The 22,029-nt window shown below is 36.5% G+C and overlaps 1 pseudogene; it reads left to right on the top strand.

The window, feature by feature from the left end:
- The first annotated feature begins 8,616 nt into the window (after positions 1-8,616).
- On the top strand, positions 8,617-16,261 carry LOC107798739 (putative protein S-acyltransferase 16; annotated as a pseudogene).
- The last annotated feature ends 5,768 nt before the right edge of the window (positions 16,262-22,029 follow it).

Here is a 22,029-nt window from a genome sequence, read left to right as displayed (position 1 = left end):
GCAACACAATATCATCGCTCAAAATCTTCTTTGGATTAGAGGTACTTGCATCTCCACCTCTACCACTTCTTGTGGTCACCGCCATAGCATGGCCTGTATTGTTACCACCCTTCGGGTTTACTATCATATCACTTGGTAGTGCCCCCTTAGGGCGAGTATTCAATGCTTGAGAAATTTGACAAATTTTTACTTCCAAGTTGCGAATAGAGGTAGTATGGGAGGCTATTTGGGCATCTGAGTCAGCATTTCTTTCTATCATTTATTTGAACATACTCTATATCCGCCACATCTCATTGTTTGAAGAACTTTGCCCTTGAGACGAATATGGAGGCGGATTGTTGGGTTGTTGATACATCGGGGGCCTTTGAAAGCCTAACCCCCGGTTGCCTTGATTATTATTATTCCAACCCCCTTGGATTCCATTGCCGCCCCAATTCTTATTGTTGTTCCCCCAATTCTGATTGTTGTTCCCCCAATTGTTCGAGTTGTTGTTATTTCCATTGTTACAATTCCCTTGGCCTTGGTTGCCCCAATTTTGATTATTCCCTTGCGATCTCCATTGTTGATTTGGAGCATTGCTCCGTTGACCTTGGTAGTTATTGGCATATAACACTTCCTCACTTTGATCATCATAAGAATCGTCTTGATTGTAACCACTAACACTTTGCTCATATTTATCTTGATTGTTTTGCACTTGTTGACCACGCTGTCTCCTCTTATTGACCATTACATTTACCCTTTCCATGGCATTTACTTGCTTTGTCCCTTGAACTTGCTGAAGCTGGGCCTTTGCTAACTGATTCATAGTAGTTGTCAACTCGGCTATGGCTTGTCCGTGATCATGAAGTTCCTTGTGAAGATAGATGACATTAGGGTCACCCTTAGGAACATTGCCCGACTCTGCCAAGCTGAGGATGTGTCAGCCATCTCATCAAGTATGTCACAAATATCAGCATAAGGAATTTTCATAAAATTTCCCCCAGCTAGCTAATTCACCACACACTGGTTGGTCGTGTTGATGCCCCTATAGAATGTCTGCTGAATCATTACTTCAGTCATATCATTGTTTGAGCATTCCTTGACCATTGTCTGGTATCGCTCCCAGATTTCATGTAAGGGTTCATTAGGTTCTTGTTTAAAGGCTAAGATCCCATCCCTCAATGGTGTCATATGACCCGGTGAGAAACACTTGGCTATAAACTTTTCTACTAACTCATCCTACATGTGTATGGAGTGGTTGGGTAGCCTCTCGAGCCAGTCCAAAGCTTTCCCTCTAAGTGAAAATGGGAAAAGTCTCGATCTCAGAGCGTCCTCCGACACGTTCGTCTGCTTGCTCCCCCAACATGTGTCTACAAAACCCCTTAGATGCTTTGTATGCATTCTGATGAGAAGCTCCAGTGAAAAACCCCATTTTCTCCAATAGGGTCAGCATGACATTTGTAATTTGAAAATTGCCAGCCCGAATCCGAGGGGGGACAATTGCACTTGCGTAACCTTCATTGGGTAGCACCCGGTGTGCTGCCCGTGGAGGAGGTGGGGGAGGGATTGGAATGTTGTCATTAGCCTGGCAGCCTCTTCTTTGGAGTTGAGGTTCTAGATTAACCTCATCCTCACCATTGTCATCTACCTCCTCCCCTGGAATAACATGTCCGAGAGCATCATTATGAGCCATTTGGTACCTAAAGTGATTGATACACAAAAGTTAGAAAAACAGAAGGAAAAAAAAAACAAGACGCACAAATAGTTAGATAGAAGCCAACACCGTCTAACTCCCCTGGCAAAGGCGCCAAAAAGTGATCGAGGCCAAACCTACAACACTATAGAGTAGCGAGGATAGTCGATGCAGTTTTACCTAACGAGGTCGGGATCGATTTCTACAGGGAGTTAATTTGGCTTGGAGTTGGGTATCTAACTAATCTAGATGTGCGTGTTGTTCCTAATTTCACTTCCAAACATTATTGCGATTGATTCTATTCTAATTTTATACTATTGTATGTTTAGTGTAAGCTAAGTACAATATTTTTGGTGAAAGTTTTCAAGTGTTAAAAGGCACTAGGGAAGTGACTCCCGCCTAGGTGAGTATCTAATGGGTATCAAGAATCTAGGACAAGATTGTTATGATTGGGGTTGTGATATGACCATCACACATAATTGTTCACTCTATACCTCTCGGTAGTTTGAGTGACTTTGCCCTATTTGGCTTTCTCAAACCCAAACGGGTGTTCATACAATACAAATAAAATTGGCTCAAGTCGGGTATTACTATCTCTAGGTTTAACCCTTTAATTGGGGATATCAATATCTTGAATTTACCCCAATTCCTTGTTAGCCTAATTTTCCCAGACTTAGTCCCTCTTTCTCAAGAAGAGCCTAAGTCATAAAGGCATGACTCAGTGTTTGCAACCACTAATTCTATAATTTTAGCATGAATTAGGCTAAATTTCACTAACCCATAAATAATTAATCCCTAAAATTCAATACCCATTAAATACCCACACTAGGGTTGGGTCACAGCCCTAGCTATGGGGTCTAGCTACTCATAATAACAGCAGAAATCAAAGATAAAGATGAAATACAAGCCATAATATTAAAGTACAATATGAAAATCTAAAGTTTAAAGGTAAATCTACTCTAAAATTGCCCAAAAAGGGAAAAACCAGTCGTTCACGTGCTCTGCTAATCAAAACTTAACCTAAAATTGATAAAAGGATCTATTTATACTAGGCTAAAATTTTTGGACAAAAATGCCCCTGCGGAGGATTCGCGGACGCGTAATTCTGACCGCGTCCGCGCTTGAGCTTTCGCGGCCGCGTAATAATGAGTGCGGTCCGCATTTCTTCAATACTGGGCTTAGTTTCGCGGACCGCGTAATTTCAACCGCGTCCGTGTGTGCTTCCATCGCGGCCGTGTAATTTGGACGCGGACCGCATTCTTCAGTTAAGCCTGACTTGCAGGGTTTATGAACCACAAGATGTGCTCTCAACGGAATTCCCTTCCCGGTCGCGCCAAAGATTTCGCGGCCGCACTTTTCCAACACGGTCAGCGGTGATTTTAGTACTCAAAGCAGCTTCTCTGAATCTACATTCGCGGACCGCGCAATAGTGGCCGCCTCAACGGTGGTCCTTACGCGGCCGCGCTTTTCTGCCACTCTCAGCGCTCCAGTATCAACCTTGGATTCGTGCAGGTTTGACTCCTTCATGAGTTTATTATGGCTTTTTTGCCTCATTTTGACCAAACCCTGCAAGCAAGCACATTAAGTTAGTTTTTGGGAATATCTTTACGCATTTTTTACCCAAAACCTAAGCAAAAGAGAGTAAATAATAGGCTAAAACCCCTAGTTATCATTGAGCAAGCAGGTGAAGAAGATGAGGAGATCCCAGGCTTCAAAGAAAGTAGTGGAGAGTTTGAGCAGGGAGGTGAAGAAGATAGCAGCAGCAGGTGATTTGCCCTTTGACCTACTGACGGAGACAGGTCCATCATTACCAGCTGACCCAGCAGCACCATCAGTAGAGGCACCAGCTGGCCAGTCTGACTAGCCAGATCTCACTGCCCCCACTGCTGAGTAGATGCTTCAGATGCTCACCAACCGTGTTGTCCCTCAGCCCGGTGATGATGAGATACAGTTGGAGGAGACGGAGGATGGTGATGCTGCCAGTCACCTTGAGACCACATAAGGAGTTTTCTTTACTCTCTATCCTCTTTTGTTTTTATGTTGCTAAGCATTGAGGACAATGCTTATTCTTATTCTGGGGTGGTGGTCTATACTGTGATGACATTTGATTACATTTGGGCCTCTAATAACTTTAATACTCTTTTTCTTTTATCTTTATTTTTATTTTGTCCCTTATTATGTATATATTCATCCTACTTGTATATATTCTATTCATCTCGGTTCATATATTCAGTTGCCTTACTTTCAGTATTTTATTTCATAGCTTCTTCAATTTGTTTTCTTAATAGTATAGCTTCTTAGTTACTTTATTAGCTTCTTTTTTATTTGTTAGCTTCTTTTTATGTTTTAGTGAACAATAAGCCTTTGATTTTCTTTATGCTACGGTTCTTTCCAAAGGTGGGTCTTGTGTGAACCGGGTGACTTTTCCCAACGATAGATGGCGTGATGGATTTCTTAAAGGATCGAGTCAGTTTTTGATGATTAAGTAGAAACAAGTAGTACTAATGAATAAATAAGGGTCAAGCATGCTTCACTTGGTACCAACACACTTAACTATGCGCTTATGGTTAAAAATAAGTTTTTGTAAAGAATAGCCCTAGTTAGTGACCTTGTGACTCTTGTGTTGACTTAGGCAATCATCGGGTGGTTTAGTTGAACCATTAGCGATTTTCAATCTTGAATGTAGTTGTTGTGGGCTCTCAACTCTATTCTCTTTGACAATCCGGTTGTGTGATAGGTGAGGTATTTTGTTACAAGTCCAAGTACCCGTACGAGTGGTCTAGAACTTGCCCCGAATGTGTTTCTAGGCGAAATTCTAAGTTAGCCTGAATTGAGAAGTGATTGTAGGATTTTCTTGACCCGTTTTGAAACCTTTCATGGCCCACCAATGATATCATCCTTCGTAAACCCTTTTGAGCCTAAAGCCTTTTTATTCGATAATCACATTACAAGTCTTTACCCGTTTTATAGTGATTTTCTCTTGGCACCCGAACTTTCTTTAGAACTCATGTGATTCAAATGGAAAAAATATAAGTTTGGGGGAGAGAAGAGGAGTTTAAAGATGGTCTCAAGACACACAAAAAAAGAGAAAAGAAATAAAGATGAGGAAAGGCAAAGAAAAACACAAAAAGAAAGTGAATAATGTGAAAGGGTTGAAAAGATGCAAAAGAAAGCAAAAGTTCAAAGCATGGACAACAAAGAAAGAAAGTATGAATAGCATGGCAAAGAAAGAGTGATGTCAAGTCCTTTAATCCCCCTAAGGGAAAAGAAAATGACTCAAAGAGTCGGCAAAGTAAGAGCCAAAAAGAGAATATGAAGTGCTAAAGGGAAGATGAACCAATTCCATTCTGATATTTCCCACCTTAGTCCAAAAGCCTTCATTACATGCTGAAAAATCCCTATGTGATTTCAAGCCAAGCGAGCTTTCATTAGTGGTGATCTACATGAGAGATAAGCATATGGTACTTAGAGCTGAGCTTGTGACATTCTTTTGAGAGTGATGAGTGAATCTTTCTCGAGTCATTGAATTGAATTCTTCATTCGTGAGTGAGATGAGCTTCCAGAGAGTATAGGAGGAGGAGTTTGGGATCCACGGTGACCTGCATGAAAGTGCGAGCTTCCTTGATGAACAAAGTCAACCCTTGATGCTCAAGCGTCACATTCAAGCCATTTGTGCTTTAATATTCAATTCATAGGCTTGTTAATGATTCATGAGCGTGTGGGTAATTGTTGGTCCCAATTGATTTGTGTTTGACTCAACTTAGGCCAGCTAAAATAGCCCTTTTCTAGTGGAGGTGGAAAATTGCCTTAATTGCTTGAGGACAAGCAAAAGCTTAAGTTTGGGAGAGTTGATAAGTAGGGATTTTGACCGCTTATTTACTCTCTTTTACTTATGTTTTAGCTCAAAAATCCTTAAAGGTATTCCCGAGAACTAATGAAATGTGCTTTCTTGCATGAATATTGAGAAACGAGCCAAAGAAGTGAAAATCAACTCAAAAAGGAGTAAAATTGGACAACAACCAAAAAGGGCTACAGTGCAGACCGCACAATATTGTGTGCGACCGCAAACTCTGAAGAGGCTCTGATAGGTTTTATTCATAGAGTGTGAACCACACAATTATTGTGCGGCCGTAGAAGACTAGATTCAGAGAGCTGAAGTTTAGGAGCTTGAAGATGTGCGGACCGCACTATTATTGTGCGGCCGCAGGATGCCAAAATGCGGCTGCACTCATAAATGTGCGGTCTGCAGAATGGAACCCTGATCCACTCCAAGAGCAAGAGTGCGGCCACACTCAGAAATGTGTGGTCCGCACAATGAGAGAAAGTGCTGCCGCATCTCACTTTTATGCGACTGCAGAAAGCCATACCCACCAGTCAGTCTCAAAGTACGGACCGCACACAGAATTGTGCGGCCGCACAACCTTCGCAGGAGCAATTTTGTCAAATATTTTCAGTTGGGTATAAATAGATCTTTTTGTTATTTTTAGGTTAGGTTTTGGTGCACCTGAACATTCAGAGTCGTTTTTATTTATTATATTGAGCAACTTTGTAGTAGTTTAGCATTTAAACATTAGATTTTCTTTCCTTAATCAATTATTATGCATTTTATCTTAGTTTCTTCTTTAATTTCTTCATTTTTCATGAGTAGCTAAACCCTTAGCTAGGGTTGTCACCCAACCCTAGTATCGGTACTTAATGGGTGATTTATTTAGGGCTTATTTGTGATTGGGTATATGAATTTTAGCCTAGTTATTGCTTGATTTTGAGAATTGATGGTTGCAAATATTGATTCATGCCTAATTGACTTAGTCTCCACTTGAAGAAGTGAGACTAAGTCTAGAAAAATTTGGCTAACAAGAAATTGGGATGAACTCAAGAAATTGATAACTCCAATTAAAGGGTCTAATCTAGAGATAGTAAGACCCGACTTGAGCAATTATCACTTGTTTCGTGAGATACCCATTTGGACTTGAGAAAGCCGAATTGGGTAAAATCACTCAAACTACCGAGAGGTATAAAGTGAGTAATTACGTGTGATTGTTATATTGTATCCCGATCAACCAAACATGCCCTAAAGCTATAAATCCGTTAGGTAACCGACTAGGCGGAAGTCGCAACCCTAGATCTTTTATAACTTGAAAAACAACCAAAACCAAAAATATTGTCTCTTAACTTTACAATTGCTAGTATTAGCGTAAAAGTAGAAGTAGAAACAACAATTGATAATGTGAAAGTGTAATCTTAGGTACATCATACATTCACACTAAATATATACCTAATCCCACATCAAGCTCCCTGTGAAATCGACCCCGACTCGCGTTGAATTTTTATTATTGCATCGACCGCCTCGCAACCTAAATTAGTGGTATGAGTTTGGGAGACATCAGGCAGGTGTACGCAGGTGAAGATACTATGAGGGGGCGGGGCGGGTTGAGATCTTCACGGTTTTATGCAAGTTTGCCCCGTAACCATACCGCACCGCTTGCCATCCTTATAATGTGGTATGATGAGATATCACGCACACTTCTTAAGGTCTAGGTTAACTTTCATCCAACGATTATGCTAGGAAATGCATATCGTATACATATTTGATTAACTAGTGCATATAGGCATTTCAATTTATCACTCGACTATATAAGTTACTGTAATTTTGTGAAATATCGGGTGTAGATAGTAAAATGCTCCTTATCCATTAATAGTACAGTGAAGTTCCCATCATCTTTGGTTATCGTTCACAATATGTAGTTAAATAAATTAATACATCATTTATCCTTTATTGAATTGAAAAGATACTGATAATAATCAATGAAATACAAAAATTTACTAAGATATTAAGATCCTTTATTGACCTACATGTGTTGTGTTTTGACCATTATTTTTTTTTTTTTTGATAATAAATGTGAATATATTACCATAACAAACCAACATTTTAATGCAGCCCAGGTTACACTAATATAACCAAAAGGACCTTCCCTATCATCTTTGTCCTCCTTCTAATACATTCCAACAGAAAAAGAACTAACGAAAAAACACATTGTTTTGTCCTCTATGCTATTTATATATATGTTGAATCAAAGAAATACATTACCGCGCCTTCTTTATTGTTTGTAAGTCTTCCGGCCTTGCTGTGATGCCACTAGATCTGTATTTACACCTGTACCTCTAAAAAAATTCCAATTTCTTGCTTTCCACGTATGCTGTATCAGTGCTCCCCATATAGCCGAGGCCACTTCCTTGTTCATTTGCTTCCACTTCCTATTTTTCAACCAGTGCAGTGTTTGAATCACCCCTTTACCCTCTAATTGTATACCCGACCATGTGCTAAGTTGATCCCTCACTGTTGTAACCCATGAACACTCCATGAACAAGTGTGTTTGCGTTTCTGTTGCTGCAGTATCACATAGTTGACAAACAACAAATGCCATCATCAACTGGGATATGAAACCTTTGTAATCTCTCCTTGATAAGAAGTCTATCTTGGTATGCAAGCCATACTATAAGTTTATGCCTTGGCATCATTGCTTTAGTCCATATCAAGTCAGCTTCTTTTATTTTGGTTAAGTCTGTTAACATTGTATTATAGCTCCTTGTCACATAATATTCTCCATTAGTAGTTAGTGTATACCTACCATTCTGATTCCACCCTGCCATATTACCTTTTAGTGCATTTAGCTTCCTCCAATACTAGCTGATGTCTTGTGGTGGAGTATGCCCCGTATGGTTCCATCTTGTTTTGACCATTGTTGTAACCTCAAAACCTTGTTCTTTCTTCCAACGCAACGCAAGAATTAGAACTTCTGAGTGAAGTCACGAATTAACTAATCATTTAATTAATTGCTTAACAAGGAATTATGTGTGTGCCTTTTAGTTTCTTTTTTTTTTTAATTATATAAATATAGTTTGTCTTTTAAATTAGCAAGTTAGCAAGTCCGGGGACCCATACCCATACACCAAACACCGCTCCAACTCTCCTTAGATCCAACCCGTAAAATAAATTCCATTTCCCACCAACCTCCGGCGGCAAGTGAAAGCAGCAGAATGAAAGCGACACGTGGCTGCAAACTCTCCTTCCACGTCACCATCGTCTCAGCGGCAATTGCATACATTTACTACTCCACTGTGTTTGTGTTCATTGATCAGTGGTTGGGACTCTGGGTCGGGTTCTCACCTCCTTCCTACCCGATGTCGAAGACCCGGATAACACCGTTCAAGAGATCAAACGAAAGGTTTTGTTCGTTTTTTAACCTTTTTACTTTACTTTAATTTATGTGTACACGTATGTTCTTCTTGCATTTGTATGTATGCTTGTATATCTTGATACTGGAGCTTATAAGTGGAGAATTGGAATGGATAGAGAGGATCATACAGCTGAGGCATACTAGTTTGGGATTGGCGCATAGTAATAATTGTAGCTTTATATAGTTTGAAATAAAGGGGCCGCACCTAAGGGTGTGGCCTATGGTCACTGAAGTGGGGAGAGAGAACCATGAGGTTGCAGACGGAGGCAAAAAATACGATTTTTTTCCATCTACCTAAGCTTTGGTGGCAAAATTACCATGTACCTGTGTGATGGGAGGTAGCAGCTACCAGAGGAATAATCGAAATCCGCACAAGCTAGCCCAAACACCACCGTCATAAAAAAAAAATGATAATAAGGTAGAGGAGAATGGACACGTGTTTGACCAAAAAGTATAACTTTCGATTAAACTATTAAATTTATGTAATAATAAGTTAAATCTAGTTAAGTATAATAACTCTATATGCTAATCTCGAAAACGTGCAGGATATGAGGGCAGATCTCGTAAATTATTGATGACAATAAGTGTAAAATACCCTTAAAGCATGAACATTGATGGAGATATAATTAACAATAAATGGTAATAAATGACATTTAAGTAAATAAGGAGAATGACTCACCCAATAATGGAAGGATTGAACGAATATTTCTCCTGACAATGATAAGTGGCAGAAAGGTCCAAGATTCGTATGAACAATCCTCGGATCTGGTGGAAAGGTGGGGAATAATATGAGCAAGAATCTTTATCAAAAGGTAATCTTTGTATTTTTACAAGAGAGAATCTTATTCTTAAAAGTGTTCTTATAAAAAAAAATTACATGCCCCTATCATTGTCTCTTCTTTCTATATATATGGTTTCTATATATATGGGGCATTTTCCTAGGAAACCCTAATAGTACAAATGCAGAGAATATCCACTAAAATATTCCCTTTTAATATCCTATCCTGACAAATTAGTCGTTACAACTCCTATCATCAATAGTCAACCTCGACCTCGACCCTTGTTGACATCTCGACTACGGCTCTTGTCGGCACCTCGGCCAATGACTTTGCTGCATCTTGGGCGACCTCGACCGACTCTTTCCTCAATGCCATATTACACTAAATATCCTTACGGCAGATTTTGGCTTATACAACATGTATCTGGCATTAGGTGATCGCGTTTTCGAGATAGGTTTCAATTTACTTTGTCGTGTTTTTACATTTATTGGCAATTCCATATGCTTGGATAGCACCAAGGAAATGTTTGTCACGTAACAAGAATTTCAAAAAGAAGTAAAATTCCTTTTGAGCTTTCTGTTTGACCTCGTGGATGGGTATATTAAGTTAAAGTTTACTTTTCTATGGTTTCTTTTCTTTTTTGGTTTTTTTATGTTCCTCATAGTATTATATCCGATATTGGGCACTTGTTGGATGTGAACTAGTTAATACCACATTGAACGATCATCAGGTTGTGCATTCCTAGAAATGACATGGTAAATTTGTATTACTGCAGTGCACCATTTACAGAGAATGGCATTAACATTTGAAGCAAATAGTTTAGAAGCATTAATCGGTAATTATTATGATATAAACTTATGATGTTCATGCTTATGATACAAATACGTCCCCAGGACTAGAATAACAATTAGCAAGGGCAAGGCAAACAAAACCTGAAGGTAATGAATCTACTATTGCTGAAAATTTTCTGTTGGATGCTTGTGTGTGTGTGTGTTGGGGGGGGGGGGGGGAAGTTAATTACTGGGAAATCCTCCTTTCAAGTCCTTGCTGTCGGAGTGCTATTATGAACATTGAACAAAGGTCTTAGATAAATCTTGTCATGATAGGAGAAGCTAGAGTGGCAGACTGTTGATACTTTGATATTTGTTTGTTGTATATAGTGCTTTTTGTTACTTTTTTTAGCCCAAAAAAAAAAACTAATTGGGTTGTTCTTTTGTACTTTATGGATTTCTGGTATAGGAACCTCCTTAAACTTTGGTCTGTCATCTCTTTTGAGCATATTGTTTCTTTTATATAAGGTAAATATTTATTAGTTGATCAAAAGGCATCAAATTGCTGTTAGTTGTGTTCTTTGACCATGCCGAAAACAATTTGTCCAAACATTGAGCCTTAAGCTATTTATTTTAGTGTGCCATAAGCTATACATTTTTCTACACTCTCCTTGAAGCACACTTCGTTTTCCTTCGTTCCCATTGTTACCACATGATGAACAGGGAAGCTCCATCACAAAATTTTCTTACTTCTTTACAGTCTTTGCATCTTTAGATAAGCATTTCGCAATCCATCCCATGAATGCCTAATCCATCCCAAAAAGGACGAAAATAATCCAAACCCCTTTCTTACTAGGCGATGCTAAAGGAAGGTACTCCACACAGAAAGCACCTATTACCCAACACTCTCCCCCTTCCCCTTTTTGGAGATCGTCTTGAATAGATAACACTTAATGTGCAATGCACAACTGGTAGAAGGAATGAAGGATAAAGTTGTATTGTTACAGGTGCTTTCGCTTTCTGCATGAACTGCTTCTCATTCCCCATCTTGGTGGTAATTGATTCAACTGGCAAGAAAGTTGACTGAATCATCTCTTCCAAATGATGGATTCCTATGTATAAATTGTATTCTTTGTTTAATTAATATTATTTGATATATATATATATATATATATATATATATATATATATATATATATATATATATATATTATCAATTTTTTGAAATTGTCAATTTAATCGAATGATTCTATCCTAGGGATCTTTCCCCCTTTCAGAATTGCATAGAATTTTTTTATTCGTCATTGATGAATTATTCATTAGAATCGCCATTAGAAATGTAGTGGAAGTATTTTGGAATTATTTCAATTGAATTTATTTCAGTTGTTCTGTCGTCGATCTTCCAATTTCTTTTGGTACGCCGCTCCTCCAGAAAGGAGTGAAAGAACCAAGTTTTCTGTGGTGATATCAGAATTTGCACCTATTTGTATCTATTTAGTGATTAGTCTGCTAGTTTCTTTGCTCCCCTCAGTCTTTCTTTTTTATTTTTTCCAATAGTTTGACCTATCCAGAAAAATTATCGGCCTGCGAATGTGATTTCGATCCTTCTGATGATGCCAGAAGTCCTTTTTACCAAGGGAAGAAGGTATTAGATCCCTGTAATTCGAGCCCTTTTTCCCTAGTTCCTGTACGTGGAATGATTTCCGGTGCGTAAATAGTATGGGGGGAAGATAAACCCTACCCACTATCCTTTCCCAAAAAGGGGTCCAGAAAAGTGTGGCTGATTTGTTCTTTTACCATGTCAGCTATACTCTCATTTAGTCGATCTTGATAGTCCGAATACTAGAAATGTCTTAATCTAGACACTCTCCAAGTTGATAGGATCCAAATGAAAAAAAAAAATTACAGTGGTAGGATTGCCATCTTTCTTATGAAATAATAAAAAACCAATTGATCGGGAAAGATGTTGTTCATTGTGGTAAGCGAGGGGGCTTGAGTGTGTGTGTGTGTGTGTGTGTGTGAATGTTGGGCGGCTATAGTCCAACACATCCTGAAGATAAGTGTAGCCGAGACGTGGATGCTAAAATGAATGTACAGTCATATTAAATTAGATAAGATTAAAACAACCACGGAAGATAAATCACAAATGCGAAACATATATTTTATTTACCGTGGTTATTGGTGGAGGCGATATGAATGAATTTTCATTTGATGAACTCTCAACCAAAGGTTGTGAGTTCGAGTCACCCCAAGAGCAAGGTGGGGAGTTCTTGGAGGGAGGGAGTCGAGGGTCTATCGGAAACAGTCTCTCTACCTCAGGGTAGGGGTAAGGTCTGCGTACAAACTACCCTCCCCAAACCCCACTAGTGGGATTATATTGGGTTGTTGTTGTTGTTGTTGAACTCTCAGCCAAAGATTTAGGAGGTACAAGCATCCTAAATGTTTACAATGGCAGTCTAAATGATAGCACCCATAGAGCCGTGCTATCAAGCAGTAGTCAGGTGAAACTATCACCACAGCAGGTAGTTACAACTCTCACCATAAAATAAAGGATTTGAGGAAGAGGGTTAGGAATTAAGATGCTTTTGGGAGATGGAATTATTTTGCAATTGGATAGCTTCTGGTCCTTCAGTATTTTCACTACAGAATAATCCTTATCTTGCCAATTAACAACATTCACATTCGGCCTTTCTTTATCATCAGATCCTTCACCTGTTGGCTATTGCACGTTCATAGTCCCGGTCCGCATACATTAACTGGTGAAGCCTTCTCTCCCTATGAGTGACCCCGTGAGATACCAACGTCTTAGTATCTTTAGATTTATTGCTACTTCTAAGTACATTGCATAAGAGGTTCTTGATCATAGTCAACCTCTCGAGGTCAGAAACTGCACCCCCGTTTTCGTCATCAGTAACTTGCATTATAGCTGCTGCTCGGGTGTTATGGGTCCACACTTATAACATACTACATTCTAAAGTAGTGTGTTAGCAATGTACCTATTTTTAATTTCTGTCTCCACTTTTTAATTTCTGCACATTAAAATCGAGGAATTATTTTTTGTCATTTGATAAAAAATCTCCTAAATTCATTTCCTTCTCCCCTTCCTTATATAACAATCACCCACTTCTGCTTTCTTGACCGGCGACTCATTTTCCTCCGGCGAAACCTTTACACTAACACCAGTAACATGAACTGAAAGGATGAGATTACTTACAGTAGCTATTCACTAGAGGATTGAAGTGGGTGATGATGGCTTGAATTATCTTTCTCTTTTTCTTCTTACTTTTGGCCACTTCTGCCTAAGATCTCTCTTTCTGCTGCTTCTCTTAGGAAATTCAAGGGATCTGGAGGGTGATTGCCATTAAATTTATGGTCCTTTAACTTTACTTTTTTCTTTGTATGGTCTTCGTGAATTTTTTTGATTGCTTACCCATGAAAAATCTGTTCATGATTATCCCAGTAAAGGGATTACTCTTAAGTTCACTATGTGAGAAAAATGGGCGTTACTCTTAAGGGATTATTCATATTCTTAGGATAATGAATTTGAGGAATTCTTTATGAAATGAAAAAGAATCCTTGATTTTAATGTGTTGGAATCAAAAAGTGAGGATCTTTAAGAAAATTAAAAATGGGTACATTACTTCCCACTTCCCACTTCCCTTTCCCCCCAATATAATAATAATAATAATAATAATAATAATAATAATAATAATAATAATAATAATAATAATAATAATAATAATAATAATAATAATATAAGGGTGCGGGGAGTGAACAACAAAATAAAAGCAAGGAATATCATATAAATTGAGATAAGAGAGTAGTATTTTAATTATAAAAAAAGATTAAACAAAAATCGAACAAAAAAGTTGCTACATTTACAATTTTACAAGGAATATCGAAGGCTAAACGTTCATGTAAGAAAGTGTGCAACGTTGTTGGGTAACTTAAAACCAAAGTAGAAAGAGACTTTTTAAGGATAGGCAAAATACAGAGGGCTTTACTCTAGTTATAAGAGTGCAGATTGTTGTGTGGGTTAGGCGCACGAGTTCGAACTCTGCCGCTGATTAAAGCATGGTATTTAAGTGGAGAAGGATAAAGGGAGGGGCCACTATCTATCGAGTTTCCAACTGTGCACAAAATTGGATATAGCGTTTTGTGCAGTTTATACCTTTATTACTAAATTACAGATTTAGCTGATGATTGAATCTTTTTTTAACAAGACCAAATTGGAATAAACCTCATTAAAGGCTTGGAAGTAATATTTGATAATTGCAAATTTGAGTTTGGAGTTCTTGGATGTGATTTGTTTCTGTTGAATTATCCTGCAGGGTGGGGATTTGAGATACTGTCAATAGATGTGTACTGCGATTGGTATGCCTCTATTTTTTCCTTAATGTCATTTCTAAATGTGATGTAGAAGATTTAGACGTCTTTTTCTTTCCCGCAGCGCCTTCAAGACTTCCTATTTTTGTTTCTTCAGGTTCTGCTTATTGGTAGCATAACTGTTGACTCTCCGAAAGACTACCAGCAAAGTGAAGGTTCTTACAAAACTGTATACGTAAAATCTCATGAACTAGTTTTGTTCTTATTACTGTTTAATTCATCCATTTGCTCAGATATTGTTCCAATTAGCAGATTATTTCAGGGCTTCTACTGGTCCCACTAAGCTTGGCACTGAGTGTTTTTTCTGGGTTGGCATGTACACCTGATTTTACAAATCAAGACAACAATTGAGGTCCATTTAACTGAATATGCTAGTTTATTCAATTCTTTTAAGTGGCATGTTAAGTTTTCAAGTGGTAATTGACTAATGCCTGATAGTACCAAGAAGGTGTCAGAGCTATGGGGCTGGCGGAAAAGCTGGGGCGGATTTGTAGGCAAATACATGGGGCACGTGAACCCAACGGTCTTTCAGTCAAACTAGGTATTTTATTTACATATTTTTAGAATTGATCTAGTATTATTTGCTGGCACCCATACTCCAAAGAGGCTAAATGGTGCTCACTTGGTTGAATCTTGAATTATTTACTAGAGGACAAGGAGTTAAATCCAACTTAATACTTCCTTTTTTCTCCTTTTTTAGTGATGCACACATATTATAAAAATCCTAGATCCGTCTCCGTGAAAAGGGAGGTCATGTTTTCGCATCCGTATGATCTTTGGTGCATATGAGAATTTGACATCAGTAAGTAATTATTCTTTCTCTGCATGCTTCGTCTCTTTCTTTCTTTTTTTCCAGGATATCTTTCTTTTTTATCACCGTTCCTTTTAACTAATAGAAAGACAGCATGTCCTTGATTTTGCTACTTTTTAGAACTAATCACTTGAACTGGTTTTCCGGGGGAATGCAGGTTCTAGGCCCGAATGTGTTTTGCCGGGCGTGCCCCCACAACAAGCCATATAGGTTCTGGTATTCGCTTTCCAACACCATTTGATAAAGTAGTTGGCTCCTTGACATCAAGATGAATATGTTACTGAAACAACATACATCTTGTGATAGATGTCAAGTTTTTAGCTGCCAAAGAAGCAGAGGAAGTTTGGCTCTGCCTTAGGAGTAGCAAGATTAACGTCGTTTGATCGCTGTCTGCCAAGAAGATCAACAACATGGAGGCAATTTTCAACCTTTGCTTCTATCATTTTAGAGATATCCAGGCCTCTATCTGCTGTGACATTATAGTCAAAGGTAATGAGAGATATTGAAGTGGTTGTCAATAGCATAAGCAGATTCAGAATTTAAACTCTATGGGTTCATCTTTTAAAGTTTTTTAGCATTAAATCCATTATGTTTTTAAAGTTATGAGTTCATATATACTATTTTTACAATTTAATGAATTTTTGCTTATAAATTTTTTCTCTGCATCGAAAATTATGTATTCAATTGAACTCATCATTAATACATTAGATACGCCCCTGCCATTGTTCATAGTTGGTCTATAAAGCTTCCATACGCCAAGTAAAAAAAGAAAAACCCTTCTTAAGCTACTGTAAAGCATCCGCATGTAGCTCAATCGGCTGTAATCATGTGCCAAATTCTGTCTTCCTCTTTCCAGCATAATTGGTACTGTACACAAGCCATTCTTGGACCCCTTTTATTTCCTTTCCTTTTCGTGAATCAAATCATAGAAACTTAGGTAAACTTTAAATCAAATCTCTTTTTGTCAAGGGTTAAACCGTGTGAGGGGAGGGGTGTTTATATCATCTGGCTCGATTAATTCAGATTCACATCGCCTATTGACTATGTACAGCTTTTCATTTTTATGGTTCAAACTCGAGAATTGTTATATTATTAGAGTGGAGGGACCTTAATTCCTACAACATTTGTATGGTGGTGTGGTTAAATTATTCCATCTCTTTTTGGCGCTTAACCAGTGTTGGTGGGTGCAAAACATTGGCGGGTGGAATCACATGCTGTTTGGCCAAGCTTCTTTAACGTCAAAAATACTTTTTTTATTTAAAAAATATATTTTTTTTTTAAAGTTGAAGTATTTGGTCAAGTTTTTAGAAAGAAAAAAATACTTTTGAGTAGAAGCAGAAAAAAATAGTTTCTTCCCAAAAGTACTTTTTTGAAAAGTGTTTTTGAGAAAAATACACTTAAAAATACTTTTTAAAAGCGTGGTCAAACACTAATCAATGTTCAGAAGTGTTTTTCTAATTAATTTGCCAAATACAAAATGTTATTTATCAAAGGAACTTTTGAAAAAGATTACTTTTTAAAAAAATAATTCTTAAAATAAGTTGATTTTAGAAGTTTGGCCAAACAGGTAGGGGTGTCAATGGTTCGGTTAGGTCGGTTATTTTATAAAATTTGTACCATATCAATTTTTTGGTTACTCTATTATGTATAACCAAAATTAAACTTTTCGAAATCTTCCCAATCATGTCGGTTTCTCTTCGGTATCGGTACGGTTCAGTTAATTTTCGGTATTTATTTAAATTTCATGTAAAATTCACCAGTAGAAGTAGAATGCAATAACATATGTTCTTTTATAGAACTTAGCAAAACTCTCTAGACATTTTTACTGTTTAAAGGGTGATGAATTAAAAAAAAATGGCTAAAGTATAGATCCATCAACTATTCTATAACAACGTAAAAGAAACCAAGTAAAGGCAAAGAAAATATAAATCATACGAGTGAAAGATATTAACCAAGTTGGGACTCAAAAATAAAGTCTATAGAAGATTAAATATTCAAAAAGATAAATCTAAATTATATGAACGGAAAAATATTCGATACATTATAGTTTGTTACTCATAATCGTTAGAATACTTTGTGTCTTGCTAATGAAGATACTTGAAATAACTTAGTTTAAGTAAAAGTAGCATAATAGGTTTTAGAAATTAGTATTTTGAGTTTAATTACTTGTTGGGTTGTAACAATTTTCATAATGAGATTTTTTCATTCATATACACTATTTGAAACCTTATTATAAAAAATGTCCATGTTTTGGTATTTACCCGACCTAAACACATTTTAGTTACAAAATATATACAATTCACCTTAAAAGACTCCTAAATCCATTATTTGTGCCTTCAATCAACGGATTTAGTTACACCATTTTCTTTCTTTTTTTCTGCTCTTCTCTTTCCTTATTTTTCTTCCTCTTTAATATACGGTAATCATGGAAGCTATTTTTCTCCACCCTGTCATTTTTGTACAGTTCTCCCAAATACTGATTCCTCACTTAAAAGATACAAAATTCACATTAGTAAGTTTTTTGGGAAAATAATTTTCAGACGATCATGGTTGATGTCGTCTTTTCCTTCTTTTGATCCATTTAGACTTATTTCTTCTTTTCAATTTAGGCAATGGTTAACAGAACGAAAATAAAAATTTAACCTTACCAGAATCACCTCGTTAAGACAAGTAGAATAAAGATCAATCTTTCCAAGCAAATATTCAAGTAAATGTTTTGCCAATTTTGCTTAATTGCTAATTGCTAATTGCAGGATCCATGATACAGCATTATTTCTACAACTTATCTACAACTTTCATACATTATTTCTACCTCAATTATATACAACTACAATATCATACCACTTAAATACAACTTAAATACAATTTTTATACAAAATATCTTTTGTATATTTTGTATCTGATTAATACATAGTAAAAATAAATTTCATACAACTAATTATATATTATACAACTTATCTACAAATTATTTACAACTTATCTATAACTTTCATACATTATTTCTACCCAGTTATATACAACTACAATATCATACAACTTAAATACAATTTTATACAATATTGTTCAACTTTCATATAATATTTAAATAAAAAGAATATATACAAACACCAGAATACAATTTTTCTATAATTTTACTACAATTTCGTAAGTATAATGTATATCATGTCTTCTTCTTCGAGTTTCAATCTGAAATTCAGACAAAATCACGTCTAATCTTCACCAAAACACCCTCAAAATTGAGATATAAACTCCAAACAATATTCTCAATTGTTTGTAACAACAGAATTTCTGCTCTCTTTTCCTTTGCTTTACATTACTGGAATTAGGGATTGAGAGAGAGAGAGAGACAGAGAGAGAGAGAGAGAGAGAGAGAGAGAGAGAGAGAGAGAGAGAGAGAGAGAGAGAGAGAGAGAGAGAGCAGGAGGGAGAGAGAAAAAGGATAAGAAATAATTGATTCATAATATAAAGAGATACTCATTTAATACCTAAAGTGTATATAATTGGTAAATTTGTATATATGATGTAATTAAATTGAAACTTGAGTAGGAAGGGTAATAAAGTTTCAAATAGTGTATAAGAATGTAAAAATTCCTTCCATAATTCCGAGGCCCAAAGAAAAATTTAATGCATTATTATTTTTAAACTCACTATATAATTTATTTTTTCACATGTAAACTTTATTCGGTATAGTTCGATATTTTTTTGGTTTATTTTCATAAAATAAAAATCTTACTCTAATTATCGGTACGGTTATCGATTTATATAAAAACCTATAATTTCTTTAAAAGAAACCTAAAAATCAGTTGAGTGCGGTACGATTCGATCGGTTTAGGCGATTTTCGAATATCCATTAACACCTGTACAATCAGGTTAGTTGGTTACTCGGATCACGAGAATTGTGCCACGCGCCAAGTCATCCTTGCGTGAGACACTTCTTTGTTTGACAAGTGGATTGCTTAGGTGTTCAAGCAATTAAACCAAAATTGAGAAAGATTTTCTTTCCTTTTCCAACCCCCTCTCTCCTCCCATCCTCCGTTTAGCTTCTTCCTCCTCTCCTATGCCAGACTTTCTCCTTCCCTTTTATCGTCTTCCCAATTCTCTTCTTTCCATTACTCTTCATTAATTAATTAGCAATCAAGATAACTAGTTCAAAAATTCTAAGTTCTCATTAAAAATAATTTTTAGCACATTAAAATTCTACAGTATTGAGTTGCAATAGTCTTTTCGGTTATGGACTGAATCTCTATGCTTTTTGGCTAAAAGTGTTTTTGGCAAAACAAATTGAAGTGTTTGGACAAGTTTTTAGAAGGAAAAAAAATAATTTTGAGGAGAAACAGAAGCACATTTTTGAGAAGCAGAAAAATATAGTTTCTCTTCAAAAATACTTTTTTGAGAAAAATAAACTTAAAAATAATTTTAAAAAGTTTGGTCAAATACTAATTACTATTTTAAATATTTTTTAAATTAATTAGTCAAACATAAAATCGACCCAAAAACGGTGGAGGGAGCGGGTTGGAAAAAGAAAGAAAATCTTTCTCAATTTAGGTTTAATTGCTTGAAAAGTGGGACCCAAGGAGTCCACTTGTCAAACAAAGTAGTGTATTCCACAAGTATATGAGCCATAAAATAAAAGTTTCCTGAAGATGCTATTACTAGTTACTATGAATGAGAAGGGATAAGGGCCCCACGTGCCATACGCCCTCGTGGACTCATGCTCCTTACCTAGTCAGCTAGCAAGCAAGTTGCGTGACACTCCTTAGTACTCCGTGCAAACACGCCCACAGTTTTTTTTCTTTTTTAATCCATTGATTTCTTCTCCATTTTTATTGCCAAAAGAATATGACAAAAATTATGTTTTCGATCAAGAAAATTACAAAAGCACTCACTGTTCTAAAAGAAAGACCGTAAAAGAAAAATAAGTACAGAGAGAAACGGATATATTATTCAAACTTTAAACTTATGTACATAATGAACTGAAATCTCCTCTATTTATAGAAGAAAAGAAGTTGTTGTGTAAGCTGATTCTGCAAGTTGTTGTGTAAGCTGCTACTGTACCAGATATAGATAATCTTCTACTGGGCGTGATGTTTATCCATAATGGAGTACCGAAAGGATAAACTTCTTCAGGAGGCTTATTTCCAATAGAGTACTAAATAGATAAACATATTTACGGCGGAGTCTTATATAGATAAGTTTATTCAGGAAACTTATTTACAACGGAGTACTAAATGAACATCCATAATATAATATATTTATAACACTCTCCATTGGATGTTTATTAAAAGATAATGTGCCTCATTAAAACCTTATTAGGAAAAACCCTATGGAAAGAAAATTCTAGTGAAGGAAAAAGAGCACACATATTTAGTAATACACATAACTAGTTATCTCATTAAAAACCTTATAAGGAAAACTCCGTGGAAAAAACCTTAGTAAAGGAAAAAGAGTATAGCGCGTATTTTATTCCCTCTGATAAAAATCTTATTTCAAATATTTGAGTCTCCGCATTCCAATCTTGTATACCATCTTCTCAAAAGTTGAAGTTGGCAAAGATTTAGTGAATAAATCTGTCGGATTGTCACTTGAACGGATTTGTTGCACATCAATGTCACCATTTTTCTGAAGATCATGTGTAGAATAATTTTGGTGAAATGTACTTTGTTCTATCTCCTTTTACAAATCCTCTATTTAATTGGGCTATGCATGCAGCATTGTCTTCGTATGAAATTGTGGATCTTTTATCACATTCCAAACCATATTTTCCTTGAATAAAATGAATCACTGATCTCAACTATACGCATTCCCTACTTGCTTCATGAATAGCTATTATCTCAACATGATTTGAACAAGTAGCAACAATAGATTGCTTTGTGGAGCGCCATGATATGACAATACTTCCACATGTAAACACGTACCCGGTTTGAGATCGAACTTTATGTGGATCAGATAAATAACCTGCATTTGCATAACCAACAAGATCTGCACTACCCTTGTTGGAATAAAATAAACTCATATCAAGTGTTCCCTTTAAATATCAAAATATATGCTTAATCTCATTCCAATGTCTCCGTGTAGGAGAAGAGCTGTATCTTTCTAATAAATTAACAGAAAATGTTATGTCAGGCCTTGTAGCATTAGCAAGATACATAAGTGCACCAATTGCATTAAGATAAGGTATTTCGGGACCAAGGAGTTCCGTATCCTTTTCTGGAGGTCGGAACAAATCCTTATTCACATCAAGTGATCGAACAATCATTGGTGGACTCAATGGGTGCACTTTGTCCATGTAAAGGCGTTTTAAGACCCTTTCTGTATAGGCAGATTGATGGATAAAGATCCTATCTACTAAATGTTCAATTTGCAGACCAAGACA

Source organism: Nicotiana tabacum, chromosome 24, assembly GCF_000715075.1.
Source record: "Nicotiana tabacum cultivar K326 chromosome 24, ASM71507v2, whole genome shotgun sequence".
Classification (NCBI taxonomy): domain Eukaryota; kingdom Viridiplantae; phylum Streptophyta; class Magnoliopsida; order Solanales; family Solanaceae; genus Nicotiana; species Nicotiana tabacum.
The sequence above is the reverse complement of the archived record's forward strand: the minus strand, read 5'-3'. Positions and strand labels throughout refer to the sequence as shown.